Source organism: Enhydra lutris, unplaced genomic scaffold (genome assembly GCF_002288905.1).
Source record: "Enhydra lutris kenyoni isolate GAN:26980312 unplaced genomic scaffold, ASM228890v2 scaffoldscaffold16, whole genome shotgun sequence".
Taxonomy (NCBI): Eukaryota; Metazoa; Chordata; class Mammalia; order Carnivora; family Mustelidae; genus Enhydra; species Enhydra lutris.
The window spans coordinates 32119727-32134891 of NW_019154100.1; positions in this window are offsets into that span (position 1 = coordinate 32119727).

Sequence of the window (15165 nt, forward strand, 5' to 3'; positions counted from 1 at the left end):
ATATAAATAAAAAGTGCTATGACAAAAGGGTAAAGATGAAGTTAGGCAGTGTTCCTTTCACCACTGCTGTCCTTTTTCTGCTATATCCCACTCACTGCCTCTTCTATCATTTCCTCTTTTTTTATTATTTAAATTCAATTAGCCAATGTACAGTACATCATTAGTTTTGGATGTTGCATTCAATAACTTTTCGTTTGGGTATAATACCCAGTGCTCAGGGTGCCTGGGTGGCTCAGTGGGTTAAAGCCTCTGCCTTCAGCTCAGGTCATGATCCCAGGGTCCTGGGATCGAACCCCGCATCGGGCTCTCTACTCAACAGGGAGCCTGCTTTCCTCACTTTGTCTCTGTCTGCCTCTCTGCCTACTTGTGATCTCTGTCTGTCAAATGGATAAATAAAATCTTAAAAAAAAAAAAATACCCAGTGCTCATCGCATCCCATGTCCTCCTTAATGCCCATCACCCAATTACCCCATCCTCCCACCCACCTCCCCTCCAGAAACCCTCAGTTTGTTTCCTATAGTTAAGAGCCTCTCATGGTTTGGGGTACCTGGGTGGCTCAGATGGTTAAGTGTCTGCCTTTGGCTCAGGTCATGATCTTCAGGTCCTGGGATGGAGCCCCACTTTCGGTTCCCAGCTCAGCGGGGAGTCTGCTTCTTCCTCTCCCTCTGCCTCTCCCTCTGCTTGTGCTCTTTCTGCCTCTCTCTCTCAAATGAATAAATAAAATATTTTCTTAAAAAGTCTCTCATGGTTTATCTCCCTCTCTGATGACTTCCCATTCAGTTTTTCCTCCCTTTCCCTATGACCTCCTGCTCTGTTTCTTATACTCCACATATGAGTGAAACCATATGATAACTGTCTTTCTCTGAATGACATAATTTGCTCAGCATAATACTATTCACGTAAGTATTCATCCTGTCTGATGGGAGAGTAATATTCCACTGTATATACATGCCACATCTTCTTTATTCATTCATCTGTCGATAGACATCTGAGCTCTTTCCATAGTTTGGCTATTGTGGACATTGCTGCTATGATCATTGGGGTGCAGGTGTCCCTTCGGGTCACTACATTTTTATCGTTGGGGTAAATACCTAGTAGAGCAATTGCTGGGTTGTAGGGTAGCTCTATTTTTTTTTTTAAAGATTTTTATTTATTTATTTGACAGAGAGAAATCACAAGTAGGCAGAGAAGCAGGCAGAGAGAGAGGAGGAAGCAGGCTCCCCGCTGAGCAGAAAGCCCGATGCGGGGCTCGAACCCAGGACCTGGGATCATGACCCGAGCCGAAGGCAGCGGCCCAACCCACTGAGCCACCCAGGCGCCCCGGGTAGCTCTATTTTTAACTTGAGGAATCTCCATACTGTTTTCCAGAGTGGCTGTACCAACTTTCACTCCCACCAACAGCGTAACAGTGTTCCCCTTTCTCCACATCCTCACCAACATTTGTTGTTTCCTGTCTTGTTAATTTTAGCCATTCTGACTGGTGTTAGGTGGTATCTCATTGTGGTTTTGATTTGTATTTCCCCAATGCCAACTAATCTTTGACAAAGCAGGAAAGAATGTTCAATGGAAAAAGGACAGTCTCTTCAGTAAATGGTGCTGGGAAAATTGGACAACCACATGAAGAAGAATGAAACTAGACCATTTCCTTACACCATACAAAGATACACCTAAATGTGAGATAGAAATCCATCAAAATTCTAGAGAACACAGGCAGCAATGACTCTGGCTTCAGCAACTTCTTGCTAGACACATCTCCAAAGGCAAGGGAAACAAAAGCAAAAATGAACTATTGGGGCTTCATAAGATAAAAAGCTTCTGCACAGCAAAGGAAACAGCAAAACTAAAAGGCAACCTATGGAACTGGAAAAGATATTTGCAAATGACATTATAGATTTGGACTGGTATCAAGATCTATAAAGAACTTCTCAATCTCAACACCAAAAAACCCAAAAAATCCAGTCAAGGATTGGGCAAAAAACATGAACAAACATTTCTCTAAAGACATACAAATGGCTGAAAATGCTCCACCTCATTTCCTCCTCTTTGTAAGAATCAGGGCTTGTTCTTGCCTGTCTTGTCTCTTGCAAGGGATTGATGTCATTTACCCTGCTTGTCTCTAGGGGTAACACAGAAGGGATCCAGAGAAGCTCTTTGGAGTTAGTGGTGTTGCCTGGTGAAGCTCCTTTTTTTGCCTGGGATATGGAATGAATTGCAGGAGGGGAATAAATGAGAGGTAGCAGTGAAGCTAGGGGTTGCTTTTCTCTGAACCTCCGCTCTTGATCATATTGTTCCAGCCCTGTATCAACTTTCTAGAACCCTAGCAGGAGTTCTTAAAGGGAAATTTGTGGAGAGGGGGTTCTTAGCAATGTAAAGTAGGTCCCACCTGATTAGGCATCTGGTAAGAAAACAAGTTTGGAATTAACTATCAGGTACGTGAATGCCCTTTCTGTGTCTTGTTTTGTGGACAAGATTGATCCTCTGATGCCATAAAATGATCTTGGGGATATAGAGTGATCAGTTACTTAGGAAGGATGTTAGCTTTTTTGTTCATTTTAATACAAGCACAATATATGTGAGAACCTGTGAATATATCTGAGAAAAAGATGACAAAAATTTTAAAGTATTCCATTCAGGAATGTCATGTGGTACTTGAGCATCCTTCCCTGTGACCTACACTTGAGCAGGTCCTCAGCAAATGGTAAAACAAATTCTGGCCTATGATTGAAGTTGGATGCATGTACTAATACCTCATAATTCTTTCTTGCAATAGGATTATTGCTTTAACTTCCCTCTAGTTTGTGGGTCTCTTGCAAGGGATTGATGCCATTTCCCCTGCTTGTCACAGCAGTTTAGATTAATTTAGCTGATTTTAAGACCACGATTAAGACCTTGAGATCAAGTTACTTGCTCTAATGACTGAACCAGCCAGGCACGCACTGTGATTTTTTAAATCTACTCAATTCTTAGGAAGGGAAATTAATGGTACAAAATCTTTTCACAAATGGAATTTTGTGGCTTCTACAATTGCCACTGTAGTCTTTTACTGGGTTAGAGAATTAGTTTCTTACATCTGAATGTAAGAAAAGTAAGTTAACTGTACAGCAAAAGAGTAATTTGGTAGCCTGATGGGACATGTGTAATTACATAAATAGAATAAATAGGAACATTGACTTAACATTTCATCTCCCATGCCTACTTTTTTTTTTTTAAGCTAATTTCTGCCTTGTCTTTCTTTTTACTAACGGTTTCATTAATTATGATTCTTTTTATCTACCCTGGCTAATGTCATGGAATACATTTGAACTGGAAGCTTGGCTGCTGCAAGATACTTGAACATTGGTTGGAATGCGTTTGGTAATTCTATTTCAGTTTTAAATTACACTAAAAGAACGCAGGTGATTTGAAGCAGGTCCAGGGAAAACACGAGAATATCATCATTGATTCTGGGTCATCAGAAGATTCAGAGTTACCTAGGTGATATTTCATATTGGAAAGCTAGGGAACATTCTGATCTGGGCTGCAAGGGAATGACGTATCTTTAGTGGTCCAATAATATCATATTACATATCATATTATAATATTTCCATGCATTTGAGTACATAAATGAGAATATGGGCCATTTAATAAATACTGTCACTTATCTTTCAAATTAAAAAAAATCAATAAAGGTGAATTTTAAGGGTTTATTGGATTTGTTTAAGAGTCACTCTCAGGCTTGAAATTTAATCATCTGCTTACTTACATGGTTATTAACACAATTAGCAATAAGGAGTGATGTAAATGTTTTTAAGAAACTCTCCCATAAATGTTAATATTCATTATACATTTATTTATTTGCTACACATTATTTTTTATTTGCTACATATTATATTTCCACCAAGACTTTTTTTTTAAAAATCTGACTAACTTCTTTCTTCCTAGCATAAAGAAAAGACATTGGCTGGAAGTATCTTGGAAGTAAAAACTTCATTCTTTTCTTCTTTTCTTTACATGTATTTCTAATTTTCATTTTGAAATAATTTTAAACTTCCATAGAAGTTGCAAAAGTAGTACAAAGGATTCCCATGTGCTTTACTTTTTTCAGATTTTTGTTCGTTTGTTCATTTGTTTTGAAAGAGAGAGAGCATCCAAGCAGGAGTGGAGGGGGGACAGAGGGAACAGGAGAGAGAAGGAGAGAAGCAGACTTCCCACTGAGCACACAGCCAGATGTGGGGCTCTATCTCACCGCCCTGAGATCATGATCTGAGCCGAAATCAAAAGTTGGACGCCCAACCTACTGAGCCACACAGGTGCTCCCCATGTGTCTTTAATTCAGGCTTCCCCCCAGTGATACTATCTGACAACTATATCTTATATCTATAGCACAATTACAAAGTAAATTGACATTGGTAAAATATAGAAAGTCAATTACACGTCTTATTTGGATCTCATCAGTTTTCACAAGCACTTTCTTTTGTTGTTGGAATATAGTTCTAAGAAATTTTGTCAGATGAAATCACCATCAGGATTAGGATACAGAACAGGATCCAGGAACAAGACCCAAACACCCTCCCAACGAAGTTCCCTTGTATGACCACTTTCTAGCCATATCCTTACCCAAAACTAACCCCTGGAAACCACTGATATATTCAGCATAATGTCCTTAGGATCCATCTAAGTTCTGTGTATCAATACTTCATCTTTTCTTGGACTGATTTGGATTCCATGGTATAGATGTACAAGTTTCACCATTTACCCATTACACATTGAAGGACATCTGTTTTTTTTTCTTTTCTTTTTTTTTTTTCTTTTTTGCATTCATTGAGTACTTAATAAATAGCACCAGACTGAGGGGTGCCTGGGTGGCTCAGTGGGTTAAGCCTCTGCCTTTGGCTCAGGTCATGATCTCAGGTCATGAACTCGATCCTGGTGGGATCAAGTCCCGCATCAGGCTCTCTGCTCAGTGAGGAACCTGCTTCTCCCTCTCTCTTGCCTACCTGTGATCTCTGTCTGTCAAATAAATAAATAAAATCTTAAAAAAAAAACAAAACAGTGCCAGATTGAATCGTTTTACTGAACCACAACTCCAGCTCCGCTTCTTCTTCCCTCCCTGGAGGCTGAGGGGTGGGACTGAAAGTTCCAAACCTCTAATTACCAATTTGGTCTTTCTAGTGACCAGCTTTCATCTGGACTATTCAGAGGTATGGATCCTGAGTCACTTTATTAGTTAAACTTCTCTGTGGTTCAGAGGGGCTTGTTATAAATTACAAAAGATACTCTTTTTACTAAGGAAATAACTAGAATGTTTAAGAGCTCTGTGCCAGAAGCCAGAGACAGAGACCACATGTCTGTTTTCCTTATACCACAGGCCATTGATCTCTAACAAAAAAGATTATAAGAGTTAAGATACTGACACATTACTAAAGTCCCATTCAATAATTAATAATTAGGCCAGTCCATTACCTTTTCATATGAAAATGTTTCCCAGGGTGAGCCTTCTCAGGTTTGTAGGCTTGCTTTCTAGATCTTAATTGTTCTAAAACTAGAAATGGCGTCATTCTTTTAGGCAACTGTTATTTATAATGGAACTAAGAGACAAGATTATTTTTTATTCTGAGCGTCTTTGCAGGTATTAATGTAATATTGGATTTCCCTCATTACATAACTGGTTTACTCATCCCTTTATCCTCAGCTACTATTCCTCCTTCTCTCCTTTTATACCTAAACGTTTCCACCTTCTGAAGGAATGTTAGGTTGGGTCACTGTCCTGGTCTGTATTGCAGACAAAAATACTATTTTAGTAGGGATCTCCCCATTCCCATTCACACAGGGTATGAAGTTGCCTCAGCCCCTCCAGGCCAAGCTAGCAGTCTTCAAGCTTTAGCAAACACCCTTAGTCCATGTGATTGATTAATTAAACCCTTCTTGGGGCGCCTGGGTGGCTCAGTTGGTTAAGCAACTGCCTTCGGCTCAGGTCATGATCCTGGAGTCCCAGGCTCCTGCTCCTGCATCAGGCTTCCTGCTTGGCAGGGAGTCTGCTTCTCCCTCTGACCCTCCCCCTTCTCATGCTCTCTCTCTCTCTCTGTCATTCTCTCTTTCTCAAATAAATAAATAAAATCTTTAAAAAATAATAATAATAATTAAACCCTTCTTTGTATATCTATAAATCGTGCATTCTTTCCCAGAAAAAGAACAGAGCTCTTCTGCATGTCACCAGACCCTGTTGCACCACTCCTGGGCACCAAGGAACCAGACCCTTTTGCACAACACCCCTAGGAACCAAAGAAACCAGACCCCTTGCATAACCTCCGAGCACCACGATAAAATCTGTAGCTGGCATCTGTAGTGTGCACTGAGAAATGTTACAGAACACTGCACTCCCTTAACTGATTAACTGACCTAAACCCCTTTAAAAAATCTCTAGGCTGGGCAGAAACCTTAGTCTGCCTTCTCTCCAGGTACCCAGCCTCCTGAATAAAGCTCATATTCCTTTCCAGTCAAAACTAGTCTCTTGAGTATTGGCTTTTTAAGCAATAGTCAGTCGAAGTTGGGTTTTTGGTAACAGTTAGGGTTACATAGATACAGAATTAGTCCGCCATTTTTACCACTAGGTAATATAGCTGCATTCACTGTTAACCTCAATTTTGCCAGACAGAGTGAAATCCTTCCCTATTAGACCCTTAAGGAATTCAGACATAATAATTTAAAAATATAGTTACAGTCCCTTGCTGAGGAATCATCCTTGCTTTCAGCACTTGTAGTTGTAGCCCTGGTCCTGTGACTACTGCATCAGGTAGGAAGAAGAATGTTGAGGTGGTAAGGGGAAGAAAGGTAAGTATATAGTTTGTATCAGTTCCCTCTCCTTGGGAAGAATTGCATAGTCATAACAGTAGCTTCCCTCAGAAGCTCATAGCCAGATCTACCAGAAAAACAAAGGAATATATCTAGTAGGGACACTCCCCTTAAATCTTGAGTTAAGTACATATTCATGAAGGTGTGTAAGCCAATCCTTCATGCCTATCTTCCCTCACACCTCCTGATTTAGACAACCAATATTTCAATTGCTTTTTCCAATAACCTATCAATGTATTATTGAGGAGGGTATCTCTTTGCTATTTTATAATTTATTTATTCTTTGTTTGTTTAGTAAGTAAAGTCTACGCCAAATGTAGAACTTAAACTCAGAACCCCAAGATCAAGGGTGACATGCTCTACTGACCGAGCCAACCAGGTGCCCCTCTCTTTGCCCATTTTAGACATTATGGGCTGTAAACGGTTTTCCTTGGTCTGAAGAAGTATGATTCAGTGGTCCAAATTTGGTGTAATATTCTCTGTTCAGATTCTCTTGAAGTACTCTGATGTGTTTGCTTCGACTGGAAAAGCAAAGTCCAGCCCCCGAGACAGTGTCCATTCCTATCAAGACCCATTTGTAGCCTCCTGGGGCTACTGGTATCAGTCTGATTTTGCCAGCCATGTTCAAGGCCTTTGCACTGGGAATCTGACACTTAGCTATCTGCAGTCTCTAACCCTTGGTTGGCAAACAGATAGTTCTTATTGACATTTCATATCTCAGAGGGTGCAAAAAAAATATGGCTACATTCAACCCATCTCTACCTTTCTGAGTCTTCTCAAACATCTACTCACTGAATCCACCCAGGTGGCCACCACAGGCAAGCACCCAAAGAATCCACTTGCCAATTTCAATCACTTTCAGAACTTGGAACTCCCTGTTTTCAATAAGTTCCTGGTTTTGCCCTCCTCCAGTGTGCAATACTTTCTTGGTGACCAGAGGTTTTAGAAGTAATTTCTGTTGTTCCAGAATAATTTTTCTCTTTGGGGGTGGCTTTGAGGCTGTGGATTGAGCTGGGACTAACAAATATTTGAGCTTGGTCCAGCATCAAGGTCCAATCCACCGGTCTCTTTTATTTTCATTTCAGCTATTAAAACTGACAACAACCGGGGCACCTGGGTGGCTCAGTGGGTCAAATCCTCTGCCTTCGGCTCGTGTCATGGTCCCGGGGTCCTGGGATTGAGCCCTGCATCGGGCTATCTGCTCAGCGGGGAGCCTGTTTCCTCCTCTCTCTCTCTCTCTCTACCTCCTTGAGATCTGTGTCTGTCACATAAATAAATAAAAATCTTAAAAACAAAACAAAACAAAACCGTGAGAACAACCAAGATGTTATATATTTCACATTTTTCTCACTAGTCTGCATTTCCTTATGCATCAAGTGAACCAAATCCCTGGGAATTGAATCCATCTCTGAATCCCACTGTTACCTTTTAGTTTAGCAGGCCAGTTGCTGCTCCATACCTTGGGTGATCATGTGGTCTGTCAGGAATCAGATTGTTTGTCACTGCCTTTTTATGCATTCTCTTCCCAACCATAGGTTTACCCAGGCAAAGAAAGTTCTAATGAATTTCACTGTTTTTAACACCAAATGCATATTTTTGAAACAACAATTAATTCTCTGGCACCAACTAGGTTTAATTGAATTGGACAATTCAATTCTGACACCGCCCAGAGTTAGTGCAGACCCCATAAGACTGCCCCCACTTTAGATGCCAGCTTCAAATGGGGTGGCCAGGCCACCAAACTTCTGCCCAGCCAACTACTAATTTGAGGGTTCCCATCACCTCCTCCTCAGGTTTGCAAATTCACTAGAACTCACGGATCTCAGAAAAGAACTTCACACATATTAACCAGTTTACTATAAAGGACATAGTTAAATGGAAAACATGTCTAAGAAACGGTATGGGGCTTGGGGATGGCACACAGTATATAGGCCCTCTCTTGGTACATCATCTTCCCATCACATCAGTATATATACAAATAGCTATTTTTCATTCTGTATCTCTTGCCTGTTATGAAGAATCGAATTTAGTAGAAAAGGGATACATAAAGCTCTCTCAATCTCCTCATTCAAGTTTGTTTTGTTTTTTCCCCACGCAATCTTCAGCAAACTTCCCCCCGGGAAAGTGGAGAAGGGAACTTAAAGTTCAAATCCTCCTATCTTTTTTGGTCTTTCTGGTGACCAGCTTCCACCTTTTAGTTATCTAGGGACCTTACCCTTCTCTAGAGAGAGGTACAGGTTTTTGTTGTTGCTTACATATTAATTTGCTGGAATTCAAAGAAAATTTTGAGACTTAATTTCTTAAAAACCTACATTTGGTGGGGGTAGAGCTAGTAAGAATATTTCAAATTAATAAGTGTTATGTTTAATAATAATGTACAAGAATATTCATATTCCTTTTTTGGTGGAAAAGAAAGCCAGTCATACCAGAATGCATGAATTATTCTGGCTGATTTGTTGGCTATGAAAGTTGTTTCTTTTTTTCACATTATGTTACTGAAAACAACATATAACACACTATCCTATTCTTATATTATTTGCTTCTGCATTAGTTTGCTAGGGCTGCCATAATGAATACTACAGAGTGAGTGGTTTAAAACACAGTAATTTGGGGCGCGTGGGTGGCTCAGAGGGTTAAGTCTCTGCTTTCGGCTCAGGTTATGATCTCAGGGTCCTGGAATCGAACCCTCCATCAGGCTCTCTGCTCAACAGGGAGCCTGTTTTTCTCCCTCTCTCTCCCTGCCTCTCTGCCTACTTGTGATCTCTGTCTGTCAAATAAATAAATAAAATCTTTAAAAAGAATAAATAACAGTAATTTCTTTTTTCATAGTTCTGGTGTGATCATAGTTTTGGTAGGTATGGTTTCTTCTATGGCCTCTCCATGACCTGCTGCCTTCACAGCCTCTCCATGACCTGCTGCCTTCACAGCACGTCCTTACATTGTCTTTCTGCCTGCAGATATTCGTGTCTTTAATTTCATCTTCTTGTAGGAACACCAGTTATACTGGATAAAGGCCCACCCAAATGATCTCATTTTACCTTTACATCATTAAGTGCCCTATCTTTAAATACAGTCACATTGTGATCTCCTGGGGGTTTGACTTCAACCCAATTCAGCTATAACACCTTCTTTGCATCCTTGTATGTTTTTAAATGATCTTTAAAATATTTTAGTTCTGTATCACTTATTTAAATTTTGCATTTGCTTTTTTTTCCTTAAGATTTTATGTATTTATTTGACAGACAGGGATCACAAGTAAGCAGAGAGGCAGACAGAGAGAGAGAGAGAGAGGAGGAAGCAGGCTCTCTACTAAGCAGAGAGCCCAAAGCAGAGAGCCCAATCCCAACCCTGGGTTCCTGACCTGAGCCGGAGGCAGAGGCTTTAACCCACTGAGCCACCCAGGCACCCCTTGCGGAAGCAGAGGCTTTAACCCACTGAGCCACCCAGGCACCCCTTGCGTTTGCTTTTTTTTTCTTTTAAGATTTTATATATTTATTTGACGCACAGAGAGAGATCACAAGTAGGCAGAAAGGCAGATGGAGAGAGAGAGGGAAGCAGGCTCCCCGCTGAGCAGAGAGCTGGTGCAGGGCTCCATCCCAGGACCCTGAGACCATGACCCAAGCCAAAGGCAGAGGCTTAACCCTCTGAGCCACCCAGGCGCCCTTGCATTTGCTTTTTAATAATTCATAGGCATAAACTTTTTTCTCCCCCAAAACGCTCAAAGTAGTTAGGTTGAATCCAGATAACTCTTTGGCTACTAAAAAAGCAAACTGATAACACCTTTATTGTTGAATGTACATATAAACAGTCCATTTTTCTTCAACCATTTCTCTTGCCTAAAATGAAAATAGCCAAATTTAGGGGAAAAACTGAAAAGAGAAAATTATATAGGGAAAGAAGCGTAGGAGATATTAAACTGCACTGAATACCTAATACTTCATTTCTAAGGAAAATCTGGACCCTGAGGTCCCACCAAAAGAATGTAGAAAGGCCTTATATTCAGAGGGCATACTTCGGGGTTTCTCAAGGATAGTACACCCTGTCCTCAGACCTAAATACTGTTAAATATTATGGTTTCCCAACTATTTGGCAACATGAAGTAGTTATACCTCAAAAACACTGCCAGAGAACAACTTCAATCCTACAACAACTCCACCTGATTGGCTGGGTTGGAAATTTATTGTCTAGTTCACATACTGTCTATCCATACACGTCTAATAGAGCTTCTCAACTTCTATGCTAGCTCTGGAGGTTAACAGTGCAGCTGTAGAGGAAAAGATGTTCCTTTCCCCCAAGGATGTTACTACACAAATCATCGTTTGTGGATGTCCTAACAACAGTCTTCTGTTGGGATATAAATGTAATAGTTACAATGGAGAAGATGATTTAGGAGAGAGCAATATGCTAGTTGTATTTGAAGCCCTGAGAATGGGTGAAAATACAGAATGGGAAAGTGGAATAAGAGAGAATAAACTAAGGACCACAACATGGAGAATATGAAAATTAAAGAGAGAAATTTTGGAAGAGAAGCCAATAAAAGATTTTAAAAAGGACAAGCAGGAAAAAAAAAAAAAAAAAAAGAAGGGCAAGCAGACAGGATGTAAAACCAGTTGGGCTCATACCTGGGAGGCAAGGTTTAGTGACATGAGGACTGAAGTTTACATGCCATTTAGCAGCGAATTGTTCATTAGTGTCCTTGGTGAGGGTGGATGAGTGGGCACAATGGTAACAAAATCTAGATTTGGAGTGAGTGAAGGAGTGCGATGTGGGGAAGACTGTTTATGATCTTTTATGAAGAAACTTAGCTGTGAAAGGAATGACTGGGCTTTATGTAAGTAAAGGGAATAATGCTTCTTTCATTAACTAAAGCAGTGTAACAGTTATTTGCCCAATTAACACCGATTTGCCCCATTCTTAGTCACAGCATCCCAACTTATTCCAAGTGACAACATACCGCACTGAAAGAGAAGAGCTCCCAAACATCCTAACATCTGTCAGCAACCCATAAGGTAATAATCTGATATTGCATGGCTTTTCTAGAATAACTCCTTAAGAACAAGGTTGATCACAGAGCAGAAGTTGCTGTGGGCCCTTCTGTTCTTTTTTTTTTTTTAAATCATTTCCTTGCCCCTCCCCTTGCCTTGTACTGATAACAGGCATCTTGGATAACAAGGTAAGTTGAAAAAGGAAGCCAATGCTAAGGATTTTAGAGTAGAAAGAGAAGAGATTGGGTACTTTGTGATGCCTAGATGCCACCAAACCAGCACTCAGGCCATCTACCTCCACAGTTCTTTATGTGGAAGAAAATCTTTATTCTGTTTCACCCATCACAAATTCTGGCAAACACAATATCTACCAAATAATGCAGACACCCATTCCAAATTTTCAGGGCTCCCAGTAAGTCTTATTCCCCGCCCTCCACTGAAAAAAATCAAAGTCATCAGATGCTAAAGCACTGAATCCCTGCCTTCGGGACTTCATTTCCCTCTTACCTCAGTAACTTGGGTCCAAGGCACAGCATTGTAACCAGGCTTAGCTAACCTTGCCTTGTACTTCCTAACATCCCTTCTATCTCCACTACAGGTAACAGCTCCCTGTCTTTCCATTCTGGCCATAAAGATGCCTACATCTCTAATCTTTAACAACAACAAAAAATTCACAATCCTCCTTCCAACCCCACGACTCCTGTTAACTACTCTCCTACAAGTCTTTCCTTTCTCCCACGTGCAAAAAAAGTGGAGTCCGTGTGTGCCAGCTTCTCCCTCAAGCTGCCCACCTACCAGCTCACAGACGACTTCTCCAGGTCCCCTGTCCCTCACTCTCCCAACCAATGGCGCCTTAACTGCCAGAGTCTCTGCTCCCCTGGTTTTTACTGGAGCGCCCCTCCTTTGTGAATCGCCTGCACCGACCAGGCTGGCTTCCTCCTTTCCCTCTCCTTCTCCTCGGTCAGCTCCTCTTCCTGTGTCTGAGGCGTTAGGCCCGAGGGACACCAGGAGCTCAGAGGAGGTGTCCCAAGCTGTCCTAACTGAACACACTCAAATGGAAGGGACAGTCTGGGAGACCGAGGGAGACAGGGACTGATCCGTCCTCTGGAGGCACCGGACACTTGGACATGCACGCACTGGAGCTCGCATGGTGCAGAAAGCTCCACGCGAGTTTCTTCAGGTGCCTTCAGTCAGGGCAGCCTGGGGGCGGGCCTCGCCCAGAGCGCATGCGCAGGCCATCTGTGCTAGAGCTGCGCCTGCGCAACAGGCAGCACGTGCCAACCAGGGTACGTAAGGGCGGGAGCCAGGGCCCCAGGTGCCAGAGACTTTGCAGGTCATGGAGGTAGGTTTGGAGCAGATGGGTGTGCGGGGCTGCGGGTCCCGAGGGAGCGGAGTAGACTGGATTGTGGGACCGGGGCTGGGCGGAATGGGGGGTAGGGGTGAGCCGTGGGTAAGGAGACACTGGGCTCAGGGGATGGGCTCCTCCAGATTGGGGAGGAGGTGGTGTGGGGTAGGCACGCTGGCGGTGAGGCTGAAGACCAGTGCTTGCAGGCCGGGTCCAAGCCACTGCCCCGGGTGGAGCTCCTGGGCGCTGCCCGGGGCGCTCCAGGCGCCATACAGCTTCCTCCTTGGCCTCCCAGGCTTCAGTTTTACTTTGCTGCTGCTGGTGCTCTGGGAGCTGAGATGTTTTGGCAAGATGCGTTCCTGCCCATGGGCAGCACTGCTTAGGTCCTCACTGCAGTGCAGCCCTGTGCCCTGATCCCAGGCGAGTGGGAAGAGACGGTGAGGACCCTGCCATCCAGGTTTGGGGTTTTGAAAGGGAACTAGGAGCTGAGCTTTGAGCCCCACTGCCCTTTCCTAAATATGAACACCTGTTTTTCGGCCTAGAAAATGAACTCCTCTTCAGAAAACAATGCACATTTTGAGGGCCGTAACGCCAGACCATTTTTTTATGTGCACGCCATGGGCCAGCAGACTTACCCGAGTCCTTGGTACCAGAATCCCAGCTATAATCCGTTCTGTGTTCCTGGGGCAGGTAAGAAATCCAAGAAGCTCAGTGGGGTTAGGGACCCTCCCCCTCAAGCAATGCCTGAGGGCTTTTAATACCTTAAAATCCATGACTTCCCTTCCTTCACCCTGTCCTGACACAAAAGAGATTATGGCAGCACACAGGGGCAGTGATTGAAGTTCACCTTAATAGAAAATTTGAATTCTACCTATATGCCAGTTATTCTGCCAAATACTGGAAGTAGGTTCTCTCATTTGACCTCAACTGCCCCATGAGCTAGGTATTATTGTTTTCCTTGTTTCATAAATGAGGGAACAGAGGCTCAGAGTCCCAGACTGGCCCAGAGTTACACAGGTGTCAATTCTTACATGGATTGTGGATTGGTATAGTAGCTAAGTCGTCAGTATTCCTAAAGCCATCTAGATTTTCTCTTGTGTTAACTTCTAGGTCTAATAGTTTCCACATTTTACATGGAGGTCTGTGGTCCATTTTGAGTTAATTTTTGTGAAGAGTGTTTGTTGTAAGGTCTGTATCTAGAATCATTTCTTGGCATGTGTGTGTCCAGTTGTTCCAGGAGAATTTGTTGAGAGAACTATCTTTGCTCCATTGTATTCTCTTTGCTCCTTTGTCAAACATTGGTTGAGTACATTTATGTGGGTCTGTATGTGGACTCTTTATTCTATCCTGTAGATGTATTTGTAATTTCTCATGTGTTTGGTTGATTTCATCAGTGAGCCCTTCTGGGCCTGGCACTTTCTGTTCTGGAAGGTAATCAGTTATTGAGTCAATAGATATAGGCCTTAATAGATTAACTTATTAGATATAGGCCTATACAAATGTCCCTTATTACTTGTGTGAATCTGGCAATCTTTGCCTTTCAAGGAATTGGTCAAACTGTGTGAAGATTCCTTAAGAAATTAAAAATAGAGCTACCCTATGACCCTGCAATTGCACTACTGGGTATTTACCCCGAAGATACAGATGTAGTGAAAAGAAGGACCATCTGTACCCTAATGTTCATAGCAGCAATGGCTGCAGTCGCCGAACTGTGGAAAGAACCAAGATGCCCTTCAACGGACAAATGGATAAGGAAGATGTGGCCCATATATACTATGGAGTATTATGCCTCCATCAGAAAGGATGAATACCCAACTTTTGTAGCAACATGGACAGGACTGGAAGAGATTATGCTGAGTGAAATAAGTCAAGCAGAGAGAGTCAGTTATCATATGGTTTTGCTTATTTGTAGAGCATAAGGAATAACACGGAGGACATGGGGAGATGGAGAGGAGAGGGAGTTGGGGGAAACTGGAGGGGGAGATGAACCATGAGAGACTGTGG